The sequence below is a fragment of the Aythya fuligula genome, chromosome Z (genome assembly GCF_009819795.1).
Source record: "Aythya fuligula isolate bAytFul2 chromosome Z, bAytFul2.pri, whole genome shotgun sequence".
In the NCBI taxonomy this organism is placed as follows: Eukaryota; Metazoa; Chordata; class Aves; order Anseriformes; family Anatidae; genus Aythya; species Aythya fuligula.
In genome coordinates this window covers 38,241,259-38,253,817 of record NC_045593.1, presented here as the reverse complement: position 1 = coordinate 38,253,817, position 12,559 = coordinate 38,241,259, and the positions used below count along the sequence as shown (strand labels likewise).

Genomic DNA, 12,559 nt, shown 5'->3' with positions numbered 1-12,559 from the left:
TCTCTGGCATGTATATTTTTCAGTTAGAAATACAGCAACCCTGCAGAGGATAGTGCCTGATAAAATTATCCTTCAGGGTTTATTTATTTATTTGTTTATTTGCTACCTTTTAAATTTGTTTATCAATTTATGTTTCAATTGGAGTGACAGTATTTCTTCCAAGCACCATCTGGGACACCTCTGGTTGTCACTTTCAGTACCAGCATGCTTTACTGAACAATAGCGTATGGCTTCTAAATACCATTCACAAAAATTGTGTTTGAAGTGAAGGACACATGATGTGTGTCCTTCCAAAAGAATAAAGTTTAAGTAAAAACAAAGAAACAAACAAAAATACTGAAAATGTTATGGAGTAAAATTGCTTGTTAAAGAACAAAATAAACTTTTTTTTTTTTTTTAATGGAATAATCCATGAGATTTTCTTCATTATTTTAGTTTCATATGTATTTTAATCTGTTGAAATAAATAGAATGTATACAACATTTTTTTTTCCATGTTTACTTGCAGTTGTTTGGAGTGAAGTGCGGTAATTGCATCTATAGGGATATATGTCACACACCAGGTATGTGCAGATTAGGACATTTTACCAGTTATGTTGATTTTAATAAAGAAATGACTAGTTTTGCAAAACTACTACAAGAATTTTACAATAAGAGAAAAGGGATTGTGGCCAAATAATATTCACAAGAGCCTAGTAAAATACCACTATCCGGAGAACTAGAAAAGTATTTTAATGCTGTTTGCTGGTACGTACAGTAAAATGCTTATGCTGGAACACTGATGAACTTTTCAGCAAAGGGAGACACAAAATGCTGTATGTTATTATTAAATTTTATTATTGTTATGTTATTATGTAAATTTTATGTATTGTTATTGATAAATTTCAGGTTATTTCTGTCTTCTTTTTGAGTTGGACCTGGTGAATTGTTTTGAATTACTTCTGCCTATAAATGCCTGTCATCTGAAAACAAAAGTGTGTTGCATGGGAGGAAATACATGATATATAACATCCTGAACCAGAAACATTGCAATAATAGGATTGAGATGATAGTGGAATTGGACTGAAAACATCACAACAACCACTCTCTTATTCCCAGGGACACTCAGCTTGTGCAAGGAAAGCATGAAGAACACAGTTTGCTGCTTCATGTCTTGATAGCACTTTATTCCTTTAGTAAAGTCAACTCCCATCCAAAAATATTGAATGGATTTGTGTTACTAGAAATCATTTGATGGAGAAAGAGTATCCAAATCCTACAGCCTCAGAAATGTTTGAGCATAGAAAGTATCCAGGGTGGCTGATGGCAGTGCTGAGTGAATGCAATTCTGCTACAGGGATAGGCTCCCAGCTCAACCCTTAGAAGCCCTATTAGCTTTATTCATCTGTGAAAGACTGAGTTGTAGCTTTCAGTGACAGTGTAGGGAAGGCATTTTTCCGCATTCCTGAATAAATGGTGTAGATTTTTGGTATTGTGATAGAGGAGTGGGTGCATGGAGAAACGCATGTACAGGACTATAGTCCACTTTCTGTACCAAAGATCCTACTGTGCCCTAACTCCCACACAAATAAATCCCCTTACATCAGTAGGGACATACAGGGTTCAACATCAGGGCAGAATCCAGCTGTGTGTTTCTCTGCTTCATAATAATATGGGTGTGTTGAGGTACTGCAAGAGTGGGAAAATATAGGAGCCTTTGCAAATCAAGTTTCAGCACAGAAACACACATATTCTGGAGAAGCAGTGTTGGGAATTATGAGGCTCTAATCTGGAACTCTTTGGCATCAGATGGTAAGTGTTTGCCATCATGGTCTTGTTTTGCAGTGAAAGCAAGCTGTTGGTGGGAAAGGAAGTGAGAGCGAATAATAAAATCTACCTCTAAAAATAAGAGCAGCTTTACAATAGGCCTTTTGGTGTTATAGTGTTTATATAGGCAAATTACTTGGCAGACTTTGCTCTGACAGCACAGAAGCATGCTTTAGCCTGCTATTTTTGAGGCACCTATTCATCACAGGAGCTTTATTAAAAATGTACTTTCCATTCTTCTGCAAACAAGTACGAAAATCTGGTCTCTGAAGATATCAGAGCCATTCATTTTTGAAGCTGGCAGCACTGACTTAGAGAGAAGAAGTTATGCATTATCTTTTTTTTTTTTTTTTTAGAACAAACTTTCCTTTTATCTACTAGAAATAATGAAATATTAAATGTTGTATAAAAAAAAAATTAAACTGTTTTGAAGGGAAGAGAAAGAAAATCACAGTCTGACTTGGCTTCACCACAGGGATTCTTCTGATGCTGCAGAGAAGCATAAGAAAATGTTCTCAAAGCACATCCACAGGCTACTTCTCCCATGCAGCTTCAGTACTAAAGAATTCAGCGTTTCTAGGGAAATAACTTCTATGCCCTATGAGCAATGCATATAACACACTGCCAGCAAAGCAGTACCTGGCTGGTGGTTCAGTCGTGTTACACATTCACAGCAGCTTCACCTCATATTTCCCCAGAAGCCATCACTGCCTAATTTCAGCTGTCATTGCCTGGTAATTCTCTGAGGCAAGACAACAGAAAACTCAGCCCCTGACATAGAGGCTTCTGCTTGTTTGTTGAACACCATCATCTCTCCTTAGCACAATATTGTTATTGATGGACATGGCATGAGTGTCCCAGTAGGAACAGTTTGGTTTTGTTTGATTGATTGATTGATTGCTTTGTTCTTGTTTTGACTGATTGGCTTTATTGTTGTTGTTGTTATTGTTGTTGTTGTTGTTATTGTTCAGGCCTGGCATTGCCTGTTAGGATTAGAGAAACCCCAACAATCAGGGAAATCCTAAACAGAAGTCTACAGCTATTTGAATGGCTAGTGGTTTTATGTATTAGGTTACCAACAAGCGCAATAGTGTGACACCTCCACCAACAAATCAGAGACAGGACAGAGAGAACAGAAAACCCCAATTTCCTCCTTCTCCTCTGTGAGTCAGAATTACAGTAACACCTTGTTTAAATGCAATATAAAGAAAGCAAGCCCCAGGATTTAATAGCCCTTGAAAGGTTTTGCTTCTTATCAGCAAGGAACAAAGGCTTGATTCTTCAAACTAGCTTGAAGTCTTTCTAATCTGATGTACAGAAAAAACAAATGAAGATCAATTAAAACACTTAGACTACCTTAACTGCAAACTATCTTTGGACTAATTTGGGAAGAAGGACAGGCATTAATTCCCAGATGCCTGTTTAAAGTAATCATGGTCTTCTCCCTTCAATTGCTTTGGATAACACCAAGCTGACACATAAGCAGAAGATGGGAAGACAGGGAGGCTGTGGGTGCTGAAATCTCCCCTTCCAGCTGCCAGAGGCTGGGGCAACTCAGGAACAACTTCCTTCCTTCCTTCCCAGGAAGGAAGGATGAAGCCAGACAGTAGGCAGAAGCCCCAAAGCACTGCTTCTGCAGGGCTGCACATGGGCAAGGGCTTTTCTGTGCCATGGCTGCCTGTGGAACCAGATCCCAGGATCCATCACATTGGTCCCAGAGGAGGCATATACAATTTCAGTGTGAATGAAGACTCAGATATACCCATTACAACATCCATGGGAGAAAGACCAAAAAGTTAACAACAGATTCCAACAACAAAAATGCCAGACACATAGAGCTCAAACATTACATTTGGTTGGTAGACTGCAGTACTACTGATCTGTAACTATGATCAGAGAAGATAGAGCTTGCCTCACAGAGCCTCTAAAAATGTTAGGTATTTCTTTATGATTGCAAGGAAGTAAATCAACAAACATTGATGCACTAGTGATATCCATGTCCTTGAACACACCATCAGAATAGGCATATGCTTAGTGGAATTCTTCCCATTACCTTTTCCATAGGATTACCATTTCAAATGTTGTGGACTTGTTGTCTCTGTTTAGGCTCCATTTATGTGGGAGTTCAACACCTATATCCTACAAATTTAATCTATACATTAAGTGAAATTTTCACTCAAGTAATATCCATCTTTAAACAGACTTTTCATATGTGTATATTTGGCTTCACAAAAATATTTTTCCAGGTTTGAAATAAGTTTTATGAGTTTTAAACACTTGATTGTAAAATGCATAGCTGTTAATAACACATTCCAGTTGGTTATAAAAATTACTGTGTATATTTTTTATTCAACTGGATCAATACCCTGTTACTGGCTTTCTGATAACATATACTTAGAAGATCTGATCCAAAATCTTGCAAGTTATTCATAGGATAGAAACTGTCCAATCAATTTATTGTCTTTTTTGTTTGTCTAAGAGCATTCTGACTATTAAAAATTAATCGGCAAAATGCTTACAGACAGAAGACATTTATATCTGAGGTTGTATCTTGTACAACACTAAAGATAAAACTAACCCATACCATTCTTGCCCAGCTTTGGTTGTTTTAATTCAGTTGAAGTTTTTGAGAGAACCTTCACGTTATGTGAAGAGGGCAAATAGTGCTGTATCAGAAGCCTGTCCTAGATAATAAAGAATGAACCTTCTTCCCTTCCCAGATTCATGGCACATGGGACAGAACACAGGTACTGTATCTTGGCTGTTGGGGCTACGGGTTACAGAAGGAGCCAGGCAAGAGAAAGTCAATGACAGCCCAGTACACACAGACACTGCCTGATCAGAGCATGGTTTTCCGTAAATGTGCTCAATGTCCATTAAATAAAACCTTTGAGTGGGGTTATATCTTCCTGTGCTACCTCAAGGCTGCAGTCCTCTGGAGACATGCTCTTTCCAAAAGCCCCTTCCAGAGCTCAACTGAACAAACTCCCTCATTTACTTCTTAACACTGTAACATTAAAATTGTATATATACATATATATATACAATTATATAATTGTATATATATAATTAAATTATATATATATAATTTAATATATAATGTGTATATATACACATTATATATAATATGTAATAATATATAAAAATAATATAATAATATAATAAATGATAATAATAAAAATGATTATTATTGTTATAATAAATAATATACTATATATTTTATATATATATTATATATATATATATTCATTAGTCTATATCAATCCTGTAGGATAAACCTTAATAGTATCATCACCACACATATTCACAGAAAAACAGCTATATTTGTGATAATGTTGGAAAGTTCATCCCATTTGTTAATTCATCTCATTTATTTGGAAGACAAGAGTAGCAATTGGGAACTTGGTTCCTTATCGCTGTAGTGAGTCTTTATAAAAGGACATAACAGATAAGGAAAACATGCCCTAATACAGCAGTAACCTGCCATTTGGCCTTCTCAAGAGATACTTATCTACCTGCATACTGAGTAGCTGGATTAAAGGTCAGCAATGATCGATGTGGCACTGAGTCGCCATTACAAGGAGTCTATTAAGCACAACTAATAAGGGGACAAAGCAGGATGTATTCCTCACCACTCTTACATTTGGAGACTTTCTGTAGATAATAAAACAAAAGAGGTGCCTCCAAACAGATGCTGGATGTGTGCGATTTCACGCTCACTGATCTTTATCATTTGCATTTAGTATTTGTCATCTCCTGCAAAGGAAGCATTGGATATCCAACCAAGGGACAGGCACAAGTTTGAGCAATGCATTTCAAACAGTCATTGGAGAGCAGACAGAAGTGTATTTTAACTCAATAGTTAGAAAACGACCTATATAGATCACTTTCTATAAACTTATTTATCAAATATTGGTGATTTATGAGAACAACTAGTGAAATAAAACTTAGTTTGCAAATGATCTAAAAGCTTAAACTTGTAGGATATTATATCCAGAACTGTTCAAATCTGTCTGGCTAGAGATATAGCCCTGATTATATATAATTCTCATGATACATTTCATAGGATCCTTTCATATAAATATATGCAACTGAAGTAACAAACATTAGGGGCAAATATTTATAATTGGCAAAGTTTTCTAGGCAGTCTAGTTCTAATGTTGTGGCGGTTTTACTCAGGTGGGCAGCCGAGCTCCACCACAGCTGCTCTCTCACTCTCCCTCCTCAAAGAGGAATGGGGAGAAAATATGTAAAATGGGCTCAAGGGTTGAGATAAGGACGAGAAATTCACGCAATAATTACTGTAACGGGCAAAACAGACTCAGCATAAGAAGATAGTAAGATTTATTGCTCATTACTAACAAGCTAGAGAAGTGAGAAACAAAGGAAAGAAACCAAAAGCACCTTCCCCCACATCCACCCTCTTCCACCTCCTCCCCCCGAGCGGCACAGGGGAACGGGGGAATGGGGGTTATGGTCAGTCTACAGCACTTCTTCTCTGCCGCTCCTTCTCGGTCACTCTCATCCCCTGTGCTGTGGGGTCCCACCCACGGGATGCAGTCCTTGATGAACTGATCCGGCGTGGGCTTCCCACAGGCAGCAGCTCTTTCAGAACTGCTCCAGATATGGGTCCGTACCACGGGGTCCATCCCTCAGGAGAAAACTGCTCCAACCTGGCTCCCCTACGGGCAGCAGCTCCTGCCAGGTCACCTGCTCCTGCGTGGTCTCCTCTCCATGGGCTACAGGTCCGGCCCGGAATCTGCTCCGGCAGGGGTCTTCCACAGGCGGCAGCCTCCGTCGGTGCAGGGCCATCTGCTCCACTGTGGTCTCCTCCACGGGCTGCAGCGTGGAACCCTGCTCCACCGTGGTACTCCATGGGCTGCAGGGGGACATCCTGCTTCACCATGGTCCTCACCACAGGCCGCAGGGGACTTCTGCTCCGGCACCTGGAGCACCTCTCCCCCTCCTTCTACACTGACCTTGGCGCCTGCAAGGCCGTTCCTCACTGCTCTCACTCTCCCAGCTGCTGTGTGGCGCAGCATTTTTTTCGCTGTCTTAAATATGCTCTCACAGAGGCGCAAAACAACATCGCTTATTGGCTCAGCTCTGGAAAACAATGGGGCCCTTCCCAAACATGGGGCAGCTTCTAGATCTTTCTCACAGAAACCACCCCTATGGCCCCCTGCTACCAAAACCTTGCCACGTAAACCCACTACAGATGTCAGTACAGCTGATGGTGAAAATCCCTCGAGATTTCAAGATTTCAAGAGACATGCATGATCCAGGACTGAGCATTTTATAATTTATGCTTAACCTCAGTCTGAAAGTTGTATGTGTGTATGCTACCTGCTACTGCTTTTAAAGGCCTCCGTGTTCAGTCTGTTATAAGCAACTGCACTTCCACTAACATTTCCAAAATGTCAATCAGTATTTATCAGTGCAGTAAATATATGGAAAGCAGATGCCTGAGGTAATTTGGTCAATAATAAATAAAGTTATTTCAAGGATTAATGTTTTAATTAGCATTTCTGTCCTCTCTTATGGGTCCTCTGCAACTTAAAAGAGTCTCATCAAGCTCCATGTCATTATGTATTCTATAGTACCTGTTATCTGCCTCATGTTTCACCTTCTTCTCCCATTCCTTATCTACTTTTTGAATGTCTCACAGTCTGAATAAATATCTATACTCTTTTTTTTGATTCATTGCTGAACACCAAATATAATGAAAACAAGTCATAGAAGTCATCTTCCAGTGATTATCCAAAAGGCAATAACAAAGACAGCTGAGACATTCATGAAAATCTGACCAAAGATAGGCAAGATAATGTAGGTATGATAGTGCTAGATACTTGCAGGTAAGGTACAGTAAAATGTGTTCATATTCAGATAATCTAGTAAGCAAGACAGAAGTGCAGGCAAGCTATTTTAATATGTGATAGAGGCTATGTCCTTTCAAAACTTTGACTGGTTTTGGTTACTTTGTTTTGTTATACCTGGTATATTCCCTTCTGAACATTTCAGACTCTTTACCACAGTAACATAAATAAATATCTGTAAGCTTGTATGATACAGTAAAGGGCGATATTTGCAAGTTAATCATAGTTAATGGTACAGTGACATAAAAGCACAACAAACCATTGGTTTAACAATTCACAGGAGATTGTTTAAAATAAAATTTAGCTCATTCTTTTCCTTTCAGATTATGGAGAGGACTGCCCAGGTCAAGACAAGTTCTGATATCCTGGGAACAACATTGCACACATGAATTTCAAAAGTTCCTTTTATTGCCAAAGACCAATAATTTAGTGCTATTTGCCTATCATCATACCGTGGTGCAGGTTCTCACTGCAAGTTATGCCTCTTTATTTGTGATGTCCTTGACCTGCCATGCCACAACTACCCTTATGTGCTTCATCTTAGCTGTTCTGCCTAGCTAGGCATAGGAGCCCATCAATCTGCAGCCCAAATGGTGTGGCCCACTAATGGCAAGGCAGGATTTGAGGCAGCACCTATACAAAACCAAGCGCTGAATTTTTGATATGGACATATGCACATTTATTGAAACAAACAAACAAACAACAACAACAACAAAAACAAACAATAATAATAATAATTAAAAAAAAAAACAAACAAACAAAAACAAACAAACAAACAACAGAGCTGATTTGTTGTATAAGGTAAAATCACAGGAGCTGGTTTATCGCCTCTGAGAGTTCAGTTCATTTCCAGTGCTCATTTCAGACCAATTAGTGCATATTATAACTTTTTTGTTATAGCTGGAATACCTAGCATTGCTCCCCAAAACAGGAGTCAGTTGCCAAGCCAGAGCTGGTCACACCAGGAATACTAAGAATATACTGGGGAAAGCAATTGGGCTTTCCCCAATTTTTCCCCAATTTCCCCAGAAAGGCCTTCAAAAAACATTAATTCAGGATATACGGTGAGGTCGGGGGCTCTTTTATTTTAACTCACCCACCTACTACCTAAGCTGTAGCCTCCCCAGGTCTCACGGTCTGTGCACGAGTCTGTTGAGCCCTGGCGTTTCAGTAGGTGGCACTCTGTCCCTGGAGTCGGCCCGAAGCCCGGCACGGAATTCCAGGCTTGGGTGGGATTTAAGCAGAAACCCTCGGCTCTCGGGCATCTCCTCAGGAATGGACATTCTGGGGTCCAGTTCCAACCCCAGCAACTCTACTGAAATTAGTTCTGCGTGTAAAAGCAGATGAGGAAGTCACCTCAACCTCAGCTCTGGCAAAGTGCTGCTGTGGCTGATGCTGCTGCACCCCTCAGCTTCCAGCTCAGCCCTTCCTTCCCTCCACTCCGACCCTGCTGCCCCTAAGGGGGCTGAAGTTCAGCGGTCAGTGGAGCAATCTGTCTGAGACCTGTATTAATTTCACAAAGGCCATGGGCACTGTCACATTCATAAAGCAAAAGCTTGAATTCTTAAAGCACTGCAGACAAAATATTATGCAGGTGGTTGTTGTTGCTTTTAATGCACTACTCAGTTAGTGTAAGGAAACAACCAAAGCCAGCCCAAAGGAAGAATAAAAAGGTGCAGCCCACTTCAGTATGCAACTTCCATGGCTATCTGGAAATTAAATTGTGTTCATCTGGCTTACCAAAAAGTACACCTCAGAGGTAGATGATGACTCTAACAGCTGGTGCCTAGGACAGCGAATCCCCCCCAAAAACGTAAATCAAGGGACAGGATAGTTTGATCAGTAGGCAAGTGAACAACTGTTTGCAGAGATCAGTACCGAGGGATCATTAACTTCTCCTTTAAGTGACTTTTTTTTTTGTACTCAGGAAACCTGGTCAAGGCATGATTATTGTTGGTACCACCCACTATGTTTTCTTTTGCTATTTATCCCTGAAATTCATTTGTTCTAGCTGGGTTTGCAGGCAAGCTGTTGCCCAAGCTCAGCACTATGTTATTTTGCATGGATTTTTCCACTACACTCGATGATATTGAAAACTCACTGATGAAGGGACTCAGCTGACATGTATAACAAGTGGAAGTCTGCAATGATGGTTAATAAGAAAACAAGGCGAAATCTGCACAACAAATACCTGATTGAAGTTGGTTTTGGAAAATGAGTGAACATTCATTTTAGTAGTAAAATCTTACTAAGAGGAAATGCAGTACAGAGGAAATCACTAGGTAAAGGCAGTGTTTTCCATTTTGTTAGAGCTGCACATTTCTAATCTTGGCAAGTATCTCCTAAAGCAGCTTATTGAAATGAAACAATGGTTGATGTTGTAATATGGTAGCATGGTAATTGCAATCAAAAATTAAGAGTTAATGATCATACTTTTACTATAATCTTGCATGGTTTTCAGCAATATGAGATTTCATGTCTTCAACACTTGATCTTGATGAAAGTTATAATTACTCAACCCTATTTTTTTTATTATTTAATTTTTTCCCTGTCCCTGAATAACTTACAGGGAATTGAAAATGAATTCTTGCTTTTATGAAACAACACAAGGATTGTAGGGGAAATAAATCATTTTAGTAGTCCAGCAGATCAGGGGGACTTTCCTTCTCCCCAGAATACCAGTCTGGATGAATCAGATTAGTAAATACTAATTCATCCAGAGATAAATAGTCATACATTGCATTAAGAGATATTTGGACAGAGAAGATGTGCACATGAAGATTCACACACCACCACTCCTCTTCAATCTTGCTCCTTACAGCTGTCTCCACAAGTACATAGGTCTTGTCATTTCAATGACCAGATGCTGTTTAGGAAACAAACAAACAAACAAACAAACAAGCAGCAACAACCAAGGAAGAAGTGACATTTTCTCATCTCCTTTTGAAAGTATGAGGAGTTGTCATACTCTCACAACCCACATCCCTCATTATGGTAAAGAAGAATCAGAAAAGAAGGCTTTTCTGTACCTCCCTGCCATCATCATGACTTTTTCATGCTGTTCAAAAGTCCAGAAAAGCTGTGCTCCTCTGAGGTGAAAATAAGGACACCAACATCCTTAGGAAGGTCTTTCCTCCTCTCATGCTGCTGCATCACAATTATATTACAGCTCACTCTTTTGAAGTTATTCTTGCAAGTTAAGAAATCACAGACCTTTAGTACTATATTTCTTAAGGAAGGGCAGAGAACACAGCACTTTTCTGTGTAGATAAAAAAGAGGCAAGGAAAAACTGTACAAGTCATTCGGGTAACCAAAACAACAAAATACCATTAGCAATTTTGGATGCTTGTAGTTAGTACAAAAGCTTCCACTTGTTTTAAAGCAATTACAAACTATGATCACATGAGTAAATTGTTACAAATGGCATGGAGGGCTGGTACAATATCTATTGGGGAAGCACAGAAGTACATTATCTTAGTAGCACTCTAAGAGGTTATTCAACAGCAACTTCTGTTGATTATGCAGCCAACAGGCTCCATAAATATATGTGAATTTGTACCACTTCAGGAGATCACTCCAAAAACTACAGCAGATATGTGAACCCAGCCTCAGCTGCTTGTCATAAAGGAGTTTGGGGTTACTTTTAGCAGTATAACTTAAAATGAGCAAGACTGATATTATTTTACCTCTTTAACTTCTCTCTGAATCTTCTCACTTCACAGATTTCAGTTTTGCTTATCTCTGTTTTTGTGTTTTCTCTTTCAACTTCTTAATTCTATTCCTTGGTTTTACTTCTTTCTGCTGTCTTTAACTCTTACTTGTGATCCAACTAACATACTTTCACACTGCTAATAAAGACTGCCTGCTCATTCTTAATTCTAATTCATGTTAGTCACTGTTAATTTAGTATCTAGAGCTCGTGGCCAGCAGGACTCCTTTTTGCTCCTGCTGCAAGCTAGACCTTTCTAGCCCTTTGCATGCTTGAGCAACAAGGTGGGAGTGAAGAATGCAAGCCTTCCTTCTTTTTTTCAGAGTGGAACTGTGGCCAGAGAGATGGAGAAAAACAGGAGTTCACAGTAAAGCACTGACAAAACAGGATGTAAAGCTTTGGAAGCTTCCAGAAGGAAATCTGATGTTACTTCTTTTCAAGACTACTACAATCACATGAGTTCCTTTAGGTTACAAGGAGTTTCAGATTGACCATCTCATAACTTAATTTTATGTTGTCATTTTTCCTGCTCTGTACTGGTCATTAAAAGACCACTGGAAGATATGAAAACATCCCTTGAAAATGCACTTAGAGGTCTCTTAAATCCCCCTGTGTGGAATACGACCTGATAATCTGGCAACTGTAAACTTCTGCAATGAGAAACGCTTAATACCTTCATGGCCATGTGCTCACAACTAACAAGGGAGAGAACAGAGAGCAGAGGGAAACATCAGTGTCCACAGGAAGGCAGAAATTCATACTAGAACTTCCTCCCCCCTTCTCTTTTAATTTTTATTAATGTTACCACATTTTTAGTACTTTTTTTTTACAGTCATTTCAAAGATAGATTGATCTTTATAAAATTTTCAACAGATTTTTCAAAATCCCTTTTTGGGTCTTATAGAATTAAAATGCAATTTCATATTAGTAATATGTATTTATATAGGACATCAAAAGGAAGGATTTTTCTCCTGAAACTTCACTTGTTTTATTAGTTCACAGCAGAACTGGAGAAGAGATATTGCAGCTCATACAAACCTTGCTTATATTTATACAACATTAAAAAAAAAAAAAATCTCCAAAAGCTGTCTATACTGTAGCTGTCCTATTGTTCTGTGAGAATTCTGGTCTCTTAATATTTCTCAAAGGAGAAATAAAAAGTCATAAA

The 12,559-nt window shown here is 38.9% G+C and overlaps 1 long non-coding RNA gene across 1 annotated transcript in view; it reads left to right on the top strand.

Moving 5' to 3' along the window:
• Window positions 1-1,639: 1,639 nt before the first annotated feature.
• LOC116500937 overlaps window positions 1,640-12,559 on the top strand; it is a 53,861-nt gene continuing 42,941 nt past the window's right edge. Inside the window, exon 1 of the long non-coding RNA XR_004254359.1 lies at window positions 1,640-1,790. This is a non-coding gene — a long non-coding RNA (uncharacterized LOC116500937). The remainder of the gene's footprint in view (window positions 1,791-12,559) is intronic.